Here is a 13948-nt window from a genome sequence, read left to right as displayed (position 1 = left end):
AAAACCAGTATACCAGATTGATACAACAGATTCATCAGGATAAAGAGCTTCATATCAACATGAATTATTGGAAATAAAACAGGACAATCAAGGACATGGACATGGAAGTATACAAACTTTCAAGACAGGACTAAAAACCTACCATTAGTCATGAGTCAAACAACTCTTTCAATAATTATAAATTTGTTCTTATATATATTGACAAAAAAGGGATTTGAGATTATATTAACATTTAATATTTTTCAATATAGTTGTGTAAAAATAATTTTTGTATTGAATCTTCAAGCTATTGCGAGGAAGCTAGAAATATATATACAATCAGGCCAGTGAACTATTTTTGAAATAAAAATAGTTAGCAAATTTGTAATTTAAATTGTCCATGAGAAATGTTCTTATAAAAGAATCATGAAACAATAATATATTGCAAAATTTATAGAAAATACCTATATGTTGTTACTAGTTTGAAATAATAGCTGTGGATTTGCAAAATTTATATAGATATGACCAAATTATCTATAAAACTTTGATAATTTCAAAAATATTGGCCTTTATAAAAGTTTTAATACAAAAAGAGGACAATGTGTCAAGGTCTTTGTGGTAACTCTTGTAGGGAAAAGAGGGGCAAGTTATCACTCCCCCAAAACCAAAAGCCAGGTAACAGGATGCATGTAATCTCCAACCTTCATCTAGCATTTTTGGCAAGATCCTTTCTGTTGATCCATAAAAGAGTTTGTTACCTTTTTATGCCTAGAATAATAATGTTGACAGGAATCTAACTAATACCAATGTGCTAACATGCAAATGAGCCCGAGCAATGGATCCACACCGCCCGCTGCTGACCTCCCTTCCCTGCCCAAAGGGCAGGGCGGATTTCCTTGGATAAGATTTTCAATCGAAGCTTGGTGATCGATCTACCCACATTAGTGTAGTACGTCTTTTTGGGTGCTTCGGTTCTCAAGATCTTTTGCCTTTTCTCAGGCGGAAATGTTGTTTCTGAGGCAGAAAAGTTGCTGCTTCTTCTTACGGTTTGATTCGCTGATCCATACAATGGAACAAAGGGCACGTGATTCCACGAGCCAGTCGATGCTGAAGCTGCAAGAAAGCAAGAGAGCTTCTTTCTACCTGTGGTCGAGTAGGGTTGTTCCGTTCCATTTCGTTGTTGGTCGTCCTTGGGAATGGTTGCTTGCTGCCTGCCTGCCTGCCGAACGGTGAGTTTGAAGCTTGACGTTTTCGTTACTTCTTTCTGTTATTGCTCTGCTCGACGAATCGTCCGGTTCAGTTGCGTCTTTCGTTCGTTACCTTTATTAATAACAAACGCGTTCGTTTTTTTTAAACCCCTTTTTAGAAATTGCAACGACAAATTGCTGGTGGTTCGCCTTCTTCCGTCTTTGCTGCCAGAAAATCATGCGTGTAAGTAAAGTTTGAATTTTTTATTGCTGTCAAATGGAGTAGCAACAATCGCGTTTTTTAAATTTTGTCTTAATGTTTTGAGTGTTTTTCCGTTGGAAGCAGCCGAGGCGATCTTGCCCCTACCATTTATTTCATTGTAATTGCCATTTGAAACAACTGTTTGATTTGCATGCGATACGCGGTATCATTACTTAAAGAACCTCAAAGAAACACTTTTATTCTGTTTGTATTGAGAAATATTGTCAGCAATTTTTTGTTTTATCGTGCCCCCGACCCTCCGTGTCTGAAATTCACTCTTTATGATCAGGGGTGGCTTTCGTTTCACCCTGTTTGTTAGTTATTTGAAAGATTGATCGTTTGTAGTTAAACTGCATCTTTTGATAACGTGTTCCTGTTTACCCCTTTTTAGAACTGCAACAAATTCATCCCCTGCCTGCCTGACTGATGCCACAAAGTCGTGCAAGTAAGTAATGTTTTTATCATGACTAAGCTTTAAACTTCTTCAATGTATCTTCGGCACTACTTGCGAGAATCGTGTGTTTATCATTTGTTGAAAGTTTTGCGTGTATTTTTTTGAAACCAGGCGACCTTGCCCCTGTCATGAATGGAAATATCCAGGTTTTGCCCCTAAACTATTTCAATCTTCTCTATTTTTCGCTGTTTTTGTAATCAATGACAAAAATTGCATAAACTGAATTAATAGTTTAGGATTTCATTTAGTTTTACACAATTTGTAGATGGTAACTAGCATTTGTTGTTAGGAAAAGTTTATGTACTGTCGTGCATTTCTACAATGAATTTCTTGACCCATCATGACCCCTTTAAGTTGATCGACATAGCAACAAACATAGCGTGTTTCAGAATGCCAGTAATAAACTCGCCATCGGTAGGTGGGAACACCACCCAGAAAGCATTGTGAGGGCGACGGCTTTTGAAATAGAATTTTCCTGCCCCCAAGTTAAAATCACTTCTACTTTTGAGAGCATTTTAGGAATTGTAGATATCATTCTAGAAATCATTTGAAATGACTTTCTGCACTAAAAAATTACACTAAAAACCGGTGGCAAAAAGGGTTCGCTATACCCGCCGTGAACGTGTTTCTCTGAATTTTTTACCCCTTGCGTACTTTTGTGCTAAAAAGAAATTGGATTGGCTGCATTGTTCGCTTAACACGAACAATTTCAAACGATTTTATGCTTAATTTGATGAAATTACATTAAAAACCGGTCGCTCACTGTTACGGTAGATTGTGCCAGCATCATTTTCGGAATGGTAAATGGATCCTTCTAGAAACTATATCAAATGACATTATGCTTATTTGGGTGAAATTACACTAAAAACCGGTTGCTAAAGGAGTCACTAGACCTGCCACGAACGTCTTTTTCTGAATTTTTTCCTCTTGCGTAGTTTTGTGCTTAAAAGAATATGGATTGGCTGTATTGCCCTCCAATAATACTGTTTCAAATGATTTTGCGCTTATTTCAACGAAATTACACTAAAAACCGGTCGCTTAAAGGGGTGGCTTAACTCTCGGGCAAACGTTTTTTCTGAAATTTTTACAAAGCATTTTGACTATCGATTTCCTTAAAACGTGCTTTCATTAACCATGAAATAACATCTTTATGATTTTTTGCTCTTCATCTAGATCAAAGAGCGTTTCAAGCAATAATTATGACGCAGAAGTGATTTTCGGACCTTCGAAACGAAATTTATGGCATTTATGCTGGCGTTATATCGAACAAAGAAACATGAGGAGAAAATGACTAAATCTATGAAGATTAGCTGTTATCAATAAATTGTATTTTGTTAATTTGTTGTTGGAGTAAGGATCCTTTCTGATGCACGAAACTTTGGCTGTTTTTTATCTTTTAATTTCTTAGTTCTTTGTTGCTGCAGTGTTTCAAAAGCTAATTCTGACGAAGATATGATACCTGGGCTTCAAATGAAAAGAACTGTGTGATAATTCTAATTCTTTGCAGTTTAGATCTCGAAAAGTCACTTTTTAAAGATTTGACATACTTTTAAGAGTTTTGTTGTCTAAAAACTTTTCAGCTGAGGTCTGAACAAACACCACGGACATGCTACGGCTAACAAAATTTTGTTGTTAGAAAGTTTTAACATTTGATTCAGAATAAACAGGGGAGTTTTGAGGAAGCCCGCAATTATGTTTAAACCAGAACCACGAGTCAACGAGAACTGAAGGAAGTTCTATATTTTACGTTGGATTCACATTAAGCATGAGAGTTCTAAGGAAAGGCCTAGAAAATATTTGAGCAAAACCCATTTGTCAACGAGGACCAAAACTGTATTGCTAGAAAAGTTTCAATTTTGATTCTAAATGAATAGAAAAACTCCTGGAAGACATCTCCTAAAAATGTGTCAAAGAGCCCACGAGTCGTCGAGGAATAAATGAAATAATTACATGGAAAATTCAAACACTGGAATTAGAATAAACACGAGACTTAGATGGTAAACCATTAAAATATTTAAACGAGGTACACGAATAGACCCGGGCTTGAAAATGTTTTGCAGCAACTTTCAGATAACGGAAGACTAGCTCCCCTACGAAGCCCGCTACGCGGGCTTGCCAGTGGCCCTAAGGTAGGGTACATAGATTAGCCTCGAAAAGACAAGAATTCTCTTAAAACCCCCAAAAAATGATAGTAAAATTAGCCTTGGTTAAGACAAGAATTCTGTCGAAGGCCCCAATGAATTCTAGGAAAATTAGCCTTGGCAAAGACAAGACAAAAATGTTTAGCCTCTATCTCCAATTGAATGGTCACGCCCCATAGGGGTCACGTGATAAAAAGCAGCTTGCTCTGCCAAAATTCACTCGCACTCCTGTGACTATCGCTAGAAAATGGGAAGCCTCTACCCCTTCTCTATCTCAGACGACCCTCTGACCCACGGGCTTCGTAGGGGAGCTAGTAAATACTAACCTACCAGTGAAATTTACTTTAGAGTCACATTATGACATAAAATGATCGAAGAAATCATTACCTTGGACACTCAGGGGCATTCAGTGTATAGATATTTAAAAGGATCAAAGAGAAATAGCGGGATGAAAGGGCAACCACTGTTGCTATAGCAAATAGCATCTAAGGATATTAATTTTGAAATTGTGCATCAGTTTTATGATGAAATAGGCAGAACTCCAAAACTGAGGGCGAAACATGGTAGAACATGAAAACTGAGGGTTGAGAAGACAAACACTTAAAAATTTTACACATCTGTACCTCGGGCATGGGTGTACTACACAGATCATTGGCAGGCAATGGCGGCGCCAGCAACTAAGATCTGGGGGGGGGGGACAAACCCAACAAATTTAAGCCACGCCCTTTCAAACACCAGAAAACGCCCTTTTACCAACACGGAACGCCAATTATATCCGAAGGGAACGCCTGTGACAAACTTTTGTTTGAAAATTGGCAGTTTGAAAATCATAGGATAACATCACAAAAAGTACGATATCAAAATATTACCCCTCCCCCAACATTTTCTCATCGAATTTAGACGAAATACAAAATCGATTCTGCTGAGAACTGGGGGGGACGTGTCCCCCAGTCCCCCCCGTGGCGCCGCTACTGTTGGCAGGGATGTAGTGCTAGGAGGCTTGGGCCCTCTTGTTGGTACAAACAAGTAGCAAACTTCTTCTTTCAGCACTACTTTATGTGACATTTTGCTTGAGAGCCCCTGTTGTACTTGTCTTTGCACCACACTTGACACCTCTAACCATTTGATGGACAGTTCACGAGACTGACTGTTAGAAATCTTACATTTAGAGGGTAAAGTTTATCTCAAAGCCTGGCAAATTGCATTGCTTAGGGGGTGTGTGTAAAACCTCCCCCAAACCCCCTCCAAACCTCTACACCCTGCAGTTTCGCCAAACATTCAACATGGTAAAATGATAACTGGCACCATGGAGCATTGAGGAAAGTGGGGGTCTAACAAAATGGGGGTTGGGGCTAAAACCATATAAAAATAGGCTTTACTAGTAGTTTATTACCTAATATTTAGCATTTCTGCAAAAATTGGGGGCTAAAACACCCTCCCCGGACCCCGCCCCTGCTCCGCAGTGCCTGGATAAGGATGGATTGTGACTTACGGGAAAGCTTCCATCTTGTGAATGGTGTTCTTCTTCTAATGCGGTAAGACATCAATTATTATTCACCTCCCTGGAAATCCCTGAGATGAGACGACTACAAGAAATGCCTTCGGTCAGAAATTCATTCACATCTGAAAACTCGTGAAGCATTTGGTTTTGAAAAGCTTGCTGCGTTGCCAAGATGAGGATTTGCGTTCAGGTTGAAGTTTCCATCTTTGATTTGTCGAATTTCTAGTCCATTTTGGCTGGAAGCCTCCGCTGAACATCAATCGTAATGAAGGAAAATAAATAAAACGACAACCGAGATTCCGACATGAATCGCCTCTCGAAGCCTCTACCGAGTCGTGAGAATTTCAGTGCGAGCTTATAACAATAGCGCCGAATGTTAAAACAATGGTCCCTTCATACGTCACAAGGTACATTTTCCGAAAAAAATTTTGTCGTATTTTTACGGTGATTCTCAACCTTAAGCGTCTACAAAACGAGTTAAGCATTTCAAAAAAAAATTTCAGGATGGCTTTTTTTTTCGACTAACTACCAATTTATGCAAAAATCTCAGAAAAAAATTTTGGGCTGGAGTGGCCCTTTAATTTAAACCGAAATAACATCCTCTGGATAGCCGTTCTCCAGAAAGATCTTGGTTAGTTTTTCAAGTTCCGAGTCGAGTTTAGACTTGGAACAAATCATCAGTGCCCTATGCGTAAGCCTATGTGTTCATTCAAAAGGACTGCGTTCCTGGCACACAAAAAAGTTCTGTTGTTTATGAATTTACGTGCCAGTGTGATTCTGGCTACGTAGGACGCACCACCCAAAGATTGGAGGATAGAATAAAACAACATATTTCTTCCAATATTAGAAATAAAACCCATCCGCAAAGAGCACAGCCACCTTGGTCTTGCAATTCTAAAATTACAACTAAAACCTGCGATTCTGCTATCGGGCAGCATTTACTAGAAAAACCAGATTATGCAAGAAACTACAATGGCGACATGTTTCGGATTATTGGTAAAGCCCGATCGTCGTTCCACCTAGCAGTTTTGGAATCTATCTACATAAGCACGGAAAAAACCGTTACTGTGTAGACAATAGGAGTTCGTTTTCACCTAGGACTCCATTGGTAACATTCTCAAAAGGCAAGCGGCACTGATTGGTCAACCTATACAGTCATGTGCTCGTGTTTTCTGATTGGCCTATTTTGATCCACAACTGGGTATATATATTTCCTAGCGTAAAATTTTCGATCTATGTTCTGACGTTTTAAACTCTAAAGAGTGTCAGACAAAAAGCTTTAGTTTACTAAATGTTTGCTTTTTTTCAAAGCCATTTACATGTTTTGTACCACCAAAAGATTGTTTGACTATTACAAGCACAAACAAAAGAAATTAACAAACAAAAGTGTGTTCGTCGTTGTTTGTTCTAGAAGTTGTCAGTTGCAGAGATCGTTAGAATTAAAGATTATTCCAAGACTCGTGTGGCAGAAAATGTATAGGTTGTACGGAAAGTTAAGTTGGATAGTTTGGAAATCATGTAGCGGAGATGATTCTCGCTGATATCTAGAGCCAGAGCCAGAGCTCTGGAGAGTTGGTCATGCACTTGGGTGAAAAATAAACAGGGCTTTCGCCATCACAGCATGGTACCAAATTTAAGTTAAGGTTAGATCAGTTCCCTTGAAAAAAATGTTTTCAGCTATTGTCAAAATACCCAAAAAGCCTTCGAGGGCATAAAACTGTTAATAATCTGCAAAAGAATAATTTTCAGAACTCTCTTGAGACATGTTTTGAAAAAGCCTTGGCTTTAGGTGCTAAACATGTTTTTAAATTCTGAAATTAAATTGTTAATTTGTTTTTAATGTAAATTCACTTTTAAACTCTGACATTCAATTTATTACTATTTACTATTTCAAGAGCAGTTTGATTCACTTGATTAAACTGTCAGATACTGAAGGAAGGCTTTTTTAGATAACATAACACAGTTGGATTTGATTCTCACAACATTATATAAAATGTCTAAATTGATTGCTCTGATACATGACAAAATAAATACACTTTAGATGACCCTTTTTTAATTCCTTTCTTAGAACTAGTGTACTTACAAGTACAAATAGTGTTGTTTTTACAAATAAAAAAAATGCCCCCTAGTCAAGGTTCATGCTACACCTCATTTCTTTTAAATTCATTATTCTTAATTTGGCAAAACAGATTATAATCAGAAAATAGCGAGTTCTCCTCTGAAACAATCTCAATACTCGCATCTCACACAAAATCAAGAACAAAAAAGGTCATTATGAGATAAAGACTGAAAAGCCTGAAAGTCTTAATAAGACAACACGAATTTCATGCTTCATTGTATCTCAAACTTACATTGCATGTCTCTAACGAGCAAGAACAATGAAGCATGTGTGTTTTTTTCTACTAACAACAAGTTCTAGAGACATTCATTCTTAATATTTCAAGCAACATATTATGGAAATTTAGCATGTAAGTCCACTAGCCAATATCAAAGCATGTAATATTTTGGGCTTGTCAATTATCAGCAGAGTAACAAAATGATATTAGAACCAGGTAGTTTGTTTTATTGTTTTTCTTGCAATATGAGCATTGCCTCCCTTATCATCAGGCGCCGCAGGCCTACTAGTTCGTGCATGTCATATTCTCGTTGACATAGGCCTAAATATATGTGTTAGCAAACATAGTCCACAACCGGAATAGTCTATTCCACTACCAACTTTTATTTTGCTGCATCAATTCTTTAAAATCACGAAACTTTTACTTTTCCTTATTTCTCTGCTGCTATATTTCTTGCAGGGTAACATTTCACAAAATCCCTTCCCTCATGAACTAGTATACTTCCTCTTCAGTTTCATTTTTTGAACTCGAACAGGGAAACGATGCGGTCAAGGTCATGGTCATGCCATTCCAAAAGTGCATGACTAAAACGTAATAATCATCATATTTTCAGGGCTCTTTCCATTGTTTCACATGGTTTTGCATGACCAAACATAGGGTTTTAGTCATGCACATTTCAAAGTGCCTGATTAAATTGGGATCCCTGTGATATTTGCATGACTAAATTGGAAACCCTTGAGCTTTATTGAGTTTTAAATATAGAAACCCTAGGTTTGCTCCTACAAAGTTACATAAAAGTACGCAAAGAAAAATTTTCTTTGATTTTGGAGAATTTTCAGTGTGAAAAAAAACCCAATCTTTTAAGATAACTAGAAATTTTATCCTAGATTAAAAACTTATTTTCTGGAAAATTTTTTGATCAAGCTTGGCATGACCTGCATGACCTCTAGCTTTGCCACTGGTTGCACATGTTGATGAAGGAGCAGGAGAGACCAAAGATACTTAGGGAACTGATAGAAAGATTAACAAATATGACAGAAAATAGGCTGAGCTTAGGCTGTGAATAAGATGCGAGTATTTCTCTCTTTTGCAGTTAGCATTAACATCCAAGTTATATGTTAATAATAATAATAATAATAATAATAATAATAATAATAATAATAATAATAATAATAATAATAATCGTCCTGGGTATGACGTAAAACTGCACCCGGTTGTGGAGTTTCAACGTGGGAGAATGAGGTTACCCTTTGCCGCAACTACCTCCAGGTCACCCTTGGGCAAGGTGTACTACCTGTTAGCTCTCCCCGAGACCATGAAATGCCGGGTTGACATCCGGCGGGGGCTAGTCTGTCTCATGGGTAGGAGGGACTCTTTAGCCTTGGTCGGCAACCCCCCTAGTGATGGTGTCACAAAAAAAATACCAGTTGGGAACTTGCTACAAAGAACGACCTCTTTTATGAGTGAGATGAATCAAAACAGTGATTTAGATAACAGCGTAAAGGAGACTGGAACTGATGGTGAAGGTCTCTCGCTCGGCAGGTGTCCCATGGAGGAGCAGCGTGGGCCCGGTCGTCATCCTACTACTGCCAGAACTGGATGGTCGAAAAGTATGAATGTAGCAGTAATGGAGTGCTATTTTTTGAGTAAGCCTGTAAACGATGACGGAAAACCAGTGAGAGGCTATAGACGCAGAATGCATAACATTTGGAGAGAGAGACATAGCTTCAATCTGACTGAACAGAGATTATGTGACCAAGCTCGCATGATTAGAAAGAACGGTTGGCTGACTCATGTGGAATTGGAAGAAATAAAAAGAAGAGTTACAACAGAAGAGGAAGGGGTGATAGATGATAGTAGCGTTGGAGAGGAGACTGTAATTAATGAGATACCAGTGACTGAGCCTGAAATAGAACCTGTGGTAACTTTCCTGGAGAGAAGTGAGAGAAGCGAAGCGAATACAAAAATGAAATTATTGAAATCATGAAAGAAGGGAACATAAGTCAATCACGAAGTCTGAAAAAGGCAGACAGAAAATCTGTGAATGAGGCTGTTAAGGAGGTAAACGACGCCTTGATAAGCATCAGAACGGAAAACATAACTGACACAAACAAACTGATCAGTGCTGTTGCATTGTATGTTGCGAGGAAACTAGGCATAGGGAAACCAAAGATAGAAAATAAAACAAGAGAACCATGGTGGAAAAGAAGAATAAGCGAATCTATTAATGAACTTAGAAAGCACATTAACATACTTGAGCGCGAAAAGAGAGGTGAAGTATCGAAGAAAGGGAAATACCATGAACTGTCAAAAAAGTATAACATCACGAGAAAAGGAATCTCTACTGTAATTGAAGAGTTGAAACAGAGAATGCAAGCCAAGGCTTTCAAACTAAGAAGGTACGAGCAAAGGATCAAAGCAATCAATATGACCAAAAGAAGGTATATCAACAACTACAGGGTAAAGACAAAAAAGAGAATACAACACCAGATGCAGATGAAAGTAGAAAATTTTGGTCGAACATATGGGACAACGAAACACAGCACAATAAAAAGGCTAAGTGGTTAGAGGAGTTGAAAAACAACAAACCTAATCTATCACAAAATGACATTGAAATAACAACTAGAATGGTAAATCAGCAAGCCAAGAAGATACCTAACTGGAAAGCTCCTGGCCCTGATGGAGTCCAGGGGTTTTGGATAAAGAAACTTACATCTCTACACGAAAGAATTGCTGCCCAACTCAATGATTTGATAAATGATGAAATAGAAATACCCTCGTGGATGACCACCGGCAGAACTGTGCTATGTCAAAAGGATCCAAAAAATGGCAATGCAGTGGATAACTATAGACCCATATCCTGCTTGCCATTAATGTGGAAGCTGTTGACAGGAATCATCTCTGGAAATGTCTACACGTTCTTGGATGAGAATGAGATGTTACCTGAAGAACAAAAAGACTGTAAAAGAAATAGCAGGGGTACAAAGGATCAGCTTCTGGTGGATAAGACGATTCTTGCTGATTGTAAAAGGAGGCATAAAAACTTAGCCATGGCGTGGGTTGACTATAAGAAAGCCTACGACATGGTTCCCCACAGCTGGATAATAGAATGTCTAAGGCTCTATAGAGTATCAGACAATGTTGTTAACTTTATAGAAAGATCGATGACCAACTGGAAAGTACAACTGACATCGTGTGGGGAAACTCTAGGGCTTGTAAATATTCGCAGAGGAATATTCCAAGGAGACAGCCTATCACCACTTTTGTTCGTCATTTGCATGATACCCCTTACCAAAGTCCTCAGAAAAGTCAAAATGGGATATACATTGGATGGTGTTAAGATCAATCACCTGTTGTTCATGGACGACTTGAAGTTGTTCGCGAAAAACGAGAATGAAATTGACAGTCTAACATCTACTGTCAACCTTATTAGTCAAGATATAGGAATGGAATTTGGGATAAAAAAGTGTGGTGTTGTGACCTTAAGAAGGGGAAAATTAACAGGAAGTGCAGGGATTGAACTTGTCAATGGGGAAAAGATCATGGAGGTTGGTGAAGAAGGATACAAGTACCTGGGAATAACAGAGTTGGATAGAATAAAAGAAGAGGAGATGAAGAAAATATTTCAAAGAGAATATTTCAGAAGGGTTAGACTTGTCATGCAGTCAAAACTCAATGGAAGGAATAAGATTAAAGCAACAAATACCTGGGCAATCTCCCTGATGCGCTATGGAGCAGGAATAATTAAATGGAGAAAAGACGAGCTAGAAAGTATGGACAGAAGAACCAGGAAATTAATGACAATGAGTAAAGAACTTCATCCTAGAAGCGATGTAGCAAGAATTTATGTTAGCAGGAAAAAGGGTGGTAGGGGGCTGATAAGTTGTGAGTATTGTATTGAAAATGAGACAAACAACCTAGCTTGGTATGTGAAGCATGCTAGAGGCAATATTATGTCAAAAGTGAGAGACCTTGGGGCAATGAATACTGAGGAGGCAGTAGCACCGAATGAACATAAGAATGAGACAAAAAGGCGCTTGGAGAAACGATGGAAAGATAAGCCGATGTATGGGCAATTTACTAAGAATACTGACGGAATTGATTGGGAAAAAAGCTGGACATGGTTAAGGAACGGAGATCTGAAAGGGTGCACTGAAGCATTAGTGTGTAGTGCACAGGAGCAGGCGCTGCGCACTAATTATACCAAGCACTACATTGATAAAACAAGTGATACGCCTTTATGTAGAATGTGCGGTGACAAGGGAGAAACAGTAAGTCATCTGGTGAGCGAATGTGCTAAACTGGCACAGACAGAATATAAAAGACGACACGACAATGTGGCAAGGTATATTCATTGGTTGTTAGCGGAAAAGTGCGGATTTGAAAGAGCCACAAAATGGTATGAACAGAAACCTGAAGGAGTTTTAGAGAATCACAAGTTTAAGCTACTGTGGGATTTTATGATTCAATGTGATAGGGTTGTTGAAGCTAGAAGGCCAGACATTGTTGTCGTTGACAAGGAAAAAAAGGATGTGAAGATAATCGATATTGCCATTCCTGGTGATAATAGGGTAAAAGGTAAAGAACAAGAAAAAATTGAGAAATATCAACCATTAAAGGAGCAAATCGGAAATCTGTGGAATATGAAGAAGGTGACAGTCATCCCTGTTGTGATTGGGGCATTAGGGTGCATATCATATTGTTTTGAAGAGCACATGGAAAAGATCGGAATTGATGTAAAGTTACAGGTGATACAAAAGACAGCACTGCTAGGAACAGCCAGGATTTTGAGACAGACATTGTCTATGTAAACTTGAGATGACAGAATGGGACCTTTGTCAGCTTGTTGCTGATTGCTCCCTCCTATATTATCCGGACCAATTAACACCTAGGTGTCTGTGAATAACTTAATTAGCCATAATAATAATAATAATAATGATAGTGATAATATGTCCTGGGTATGACCGTAAACTTCATCTTGTTACAGAGTTTCGGCGTTGAATAATGAGGTTATCCTTGGTCGCAATTACCTCCAGGTCACCCTTGAGCGAGGTCGCAATACCTGTCAGCTCTCCCCGAGGCCATAAAATTCCAATTTGGCATCCAGTAGGGCTAGTCTGTCTTATGGGTAGTGGGGACTCTTTAGCCTTGGTTGGCATCCCTCCTAGAGATAGTGTTGTGTCACCTGACGAACACAATCTTCCTTATGAGTGAAATGAATATAAACAATTTAGAAAACAACCCCTGGTATCCCCCGGTACAACAGCGGGGGCCCGGTCGTCATTCCATGACTGTCAGAACAAAAATGGTCTAAAGAAGTCAACAAGGCTATGATTGAATATTCCTAAGGAGGAAACCTTTGGATTTGCATGGCAAGCCAATACGAGGATATCGTCAAAAAATGATGAATGAGTGGAGAGAACGTGGAGTTTTTGATATTACTGAGCAACGATTGTGCGATCAAGCTAGGGCTATTAAGCTTGGTTCCCACAAGTGCGTTCATCTCTAAGCGTTCAAGTTCAACGCCAAATGGGAATGCTCCGGGAGTTCAACTTGCAGGAGATGAACGCACTTGAACGCTCAAAAAAGTTACACGCCAAGATAAAAAAATGTTGATCTTAGCGTTTAAACATAAATTAAGCCAAAAAATTCCAGGAATGTTTTATTCATCAACCAAGTAAGATGCAAATGTAAAGCCAAAATAAGTATGTAGCAATGCATGAAATCGATTTCGTGATTGTTAGCACCTTGCGATCAATAATACATTGCCAATTAACAGATTTCTGCTTACTTGTAAATTATGAAAAGAGTTATACAATCAGGATTACTTGAAATGACTAGCGTGAGGTCCCCAACACTTTCTTTTTGAATTTTTCTTCAAATCTTGAAGCCTTCTTAAACGTGCAATACACTGCGTGCAGACGTTACTTTCCTTTCCAACGAAGAGCAAAGTTTGCACGCAGTCTAAAACCTGAAATGTTCAACAGAATTGCCAATCTCTTTCTCAAAGTCTCACGGCATATTTTGACTTGTCTTCTCACAACTAGCTGATTGTTTATGTTTTGCAATTGGGAATGCCCCGGTAGTT

The 13948-nt window shown here is 38.5% G+C and overlaps 1 long non-coding RNA gene across 1 annotated transcript; it reads left to right on the top strand.

The window, feature by feature from the left end:
• The first annotated feature begins 1126 nt into the window (after window positions 1-1126).
• LOC148958409 (uncharacterized) lies at window positions 1127-3192 on the top strand. Its single transcript, XR_016144669.1, has 4 exons — window positions 1127-1208; window positions 1346-1410; window positions 1820-1873; window positions 3056-3192. It is a non-coding gene; the product is annotated as an uncharacterized LOC148958409 (long non-coding RNA).
• The last annotated feature ends 10756 nt before the right edge of the window (window positions 3193-13948 follow it).

The sequence above is a fragment of the Rhopilema esculentum genome, chromosome 16 (genome assembly GCF_057945365.1).
Source record: "Rhopilema esculentum isolate cy_ngs chromosome 16, ASM5794536v1, whole genome shotgun sequence".
Lineage (NCBI taxonomy): Eukaryota > Metazoa > Cnidaria > Scyphozoa > Rhizostomeae > Rhizostomatidae > Rhopilema > Rhopilema esculentum.
This window is presented reverse-complemented; position numbering and strand designations above follow the sequence as displayed.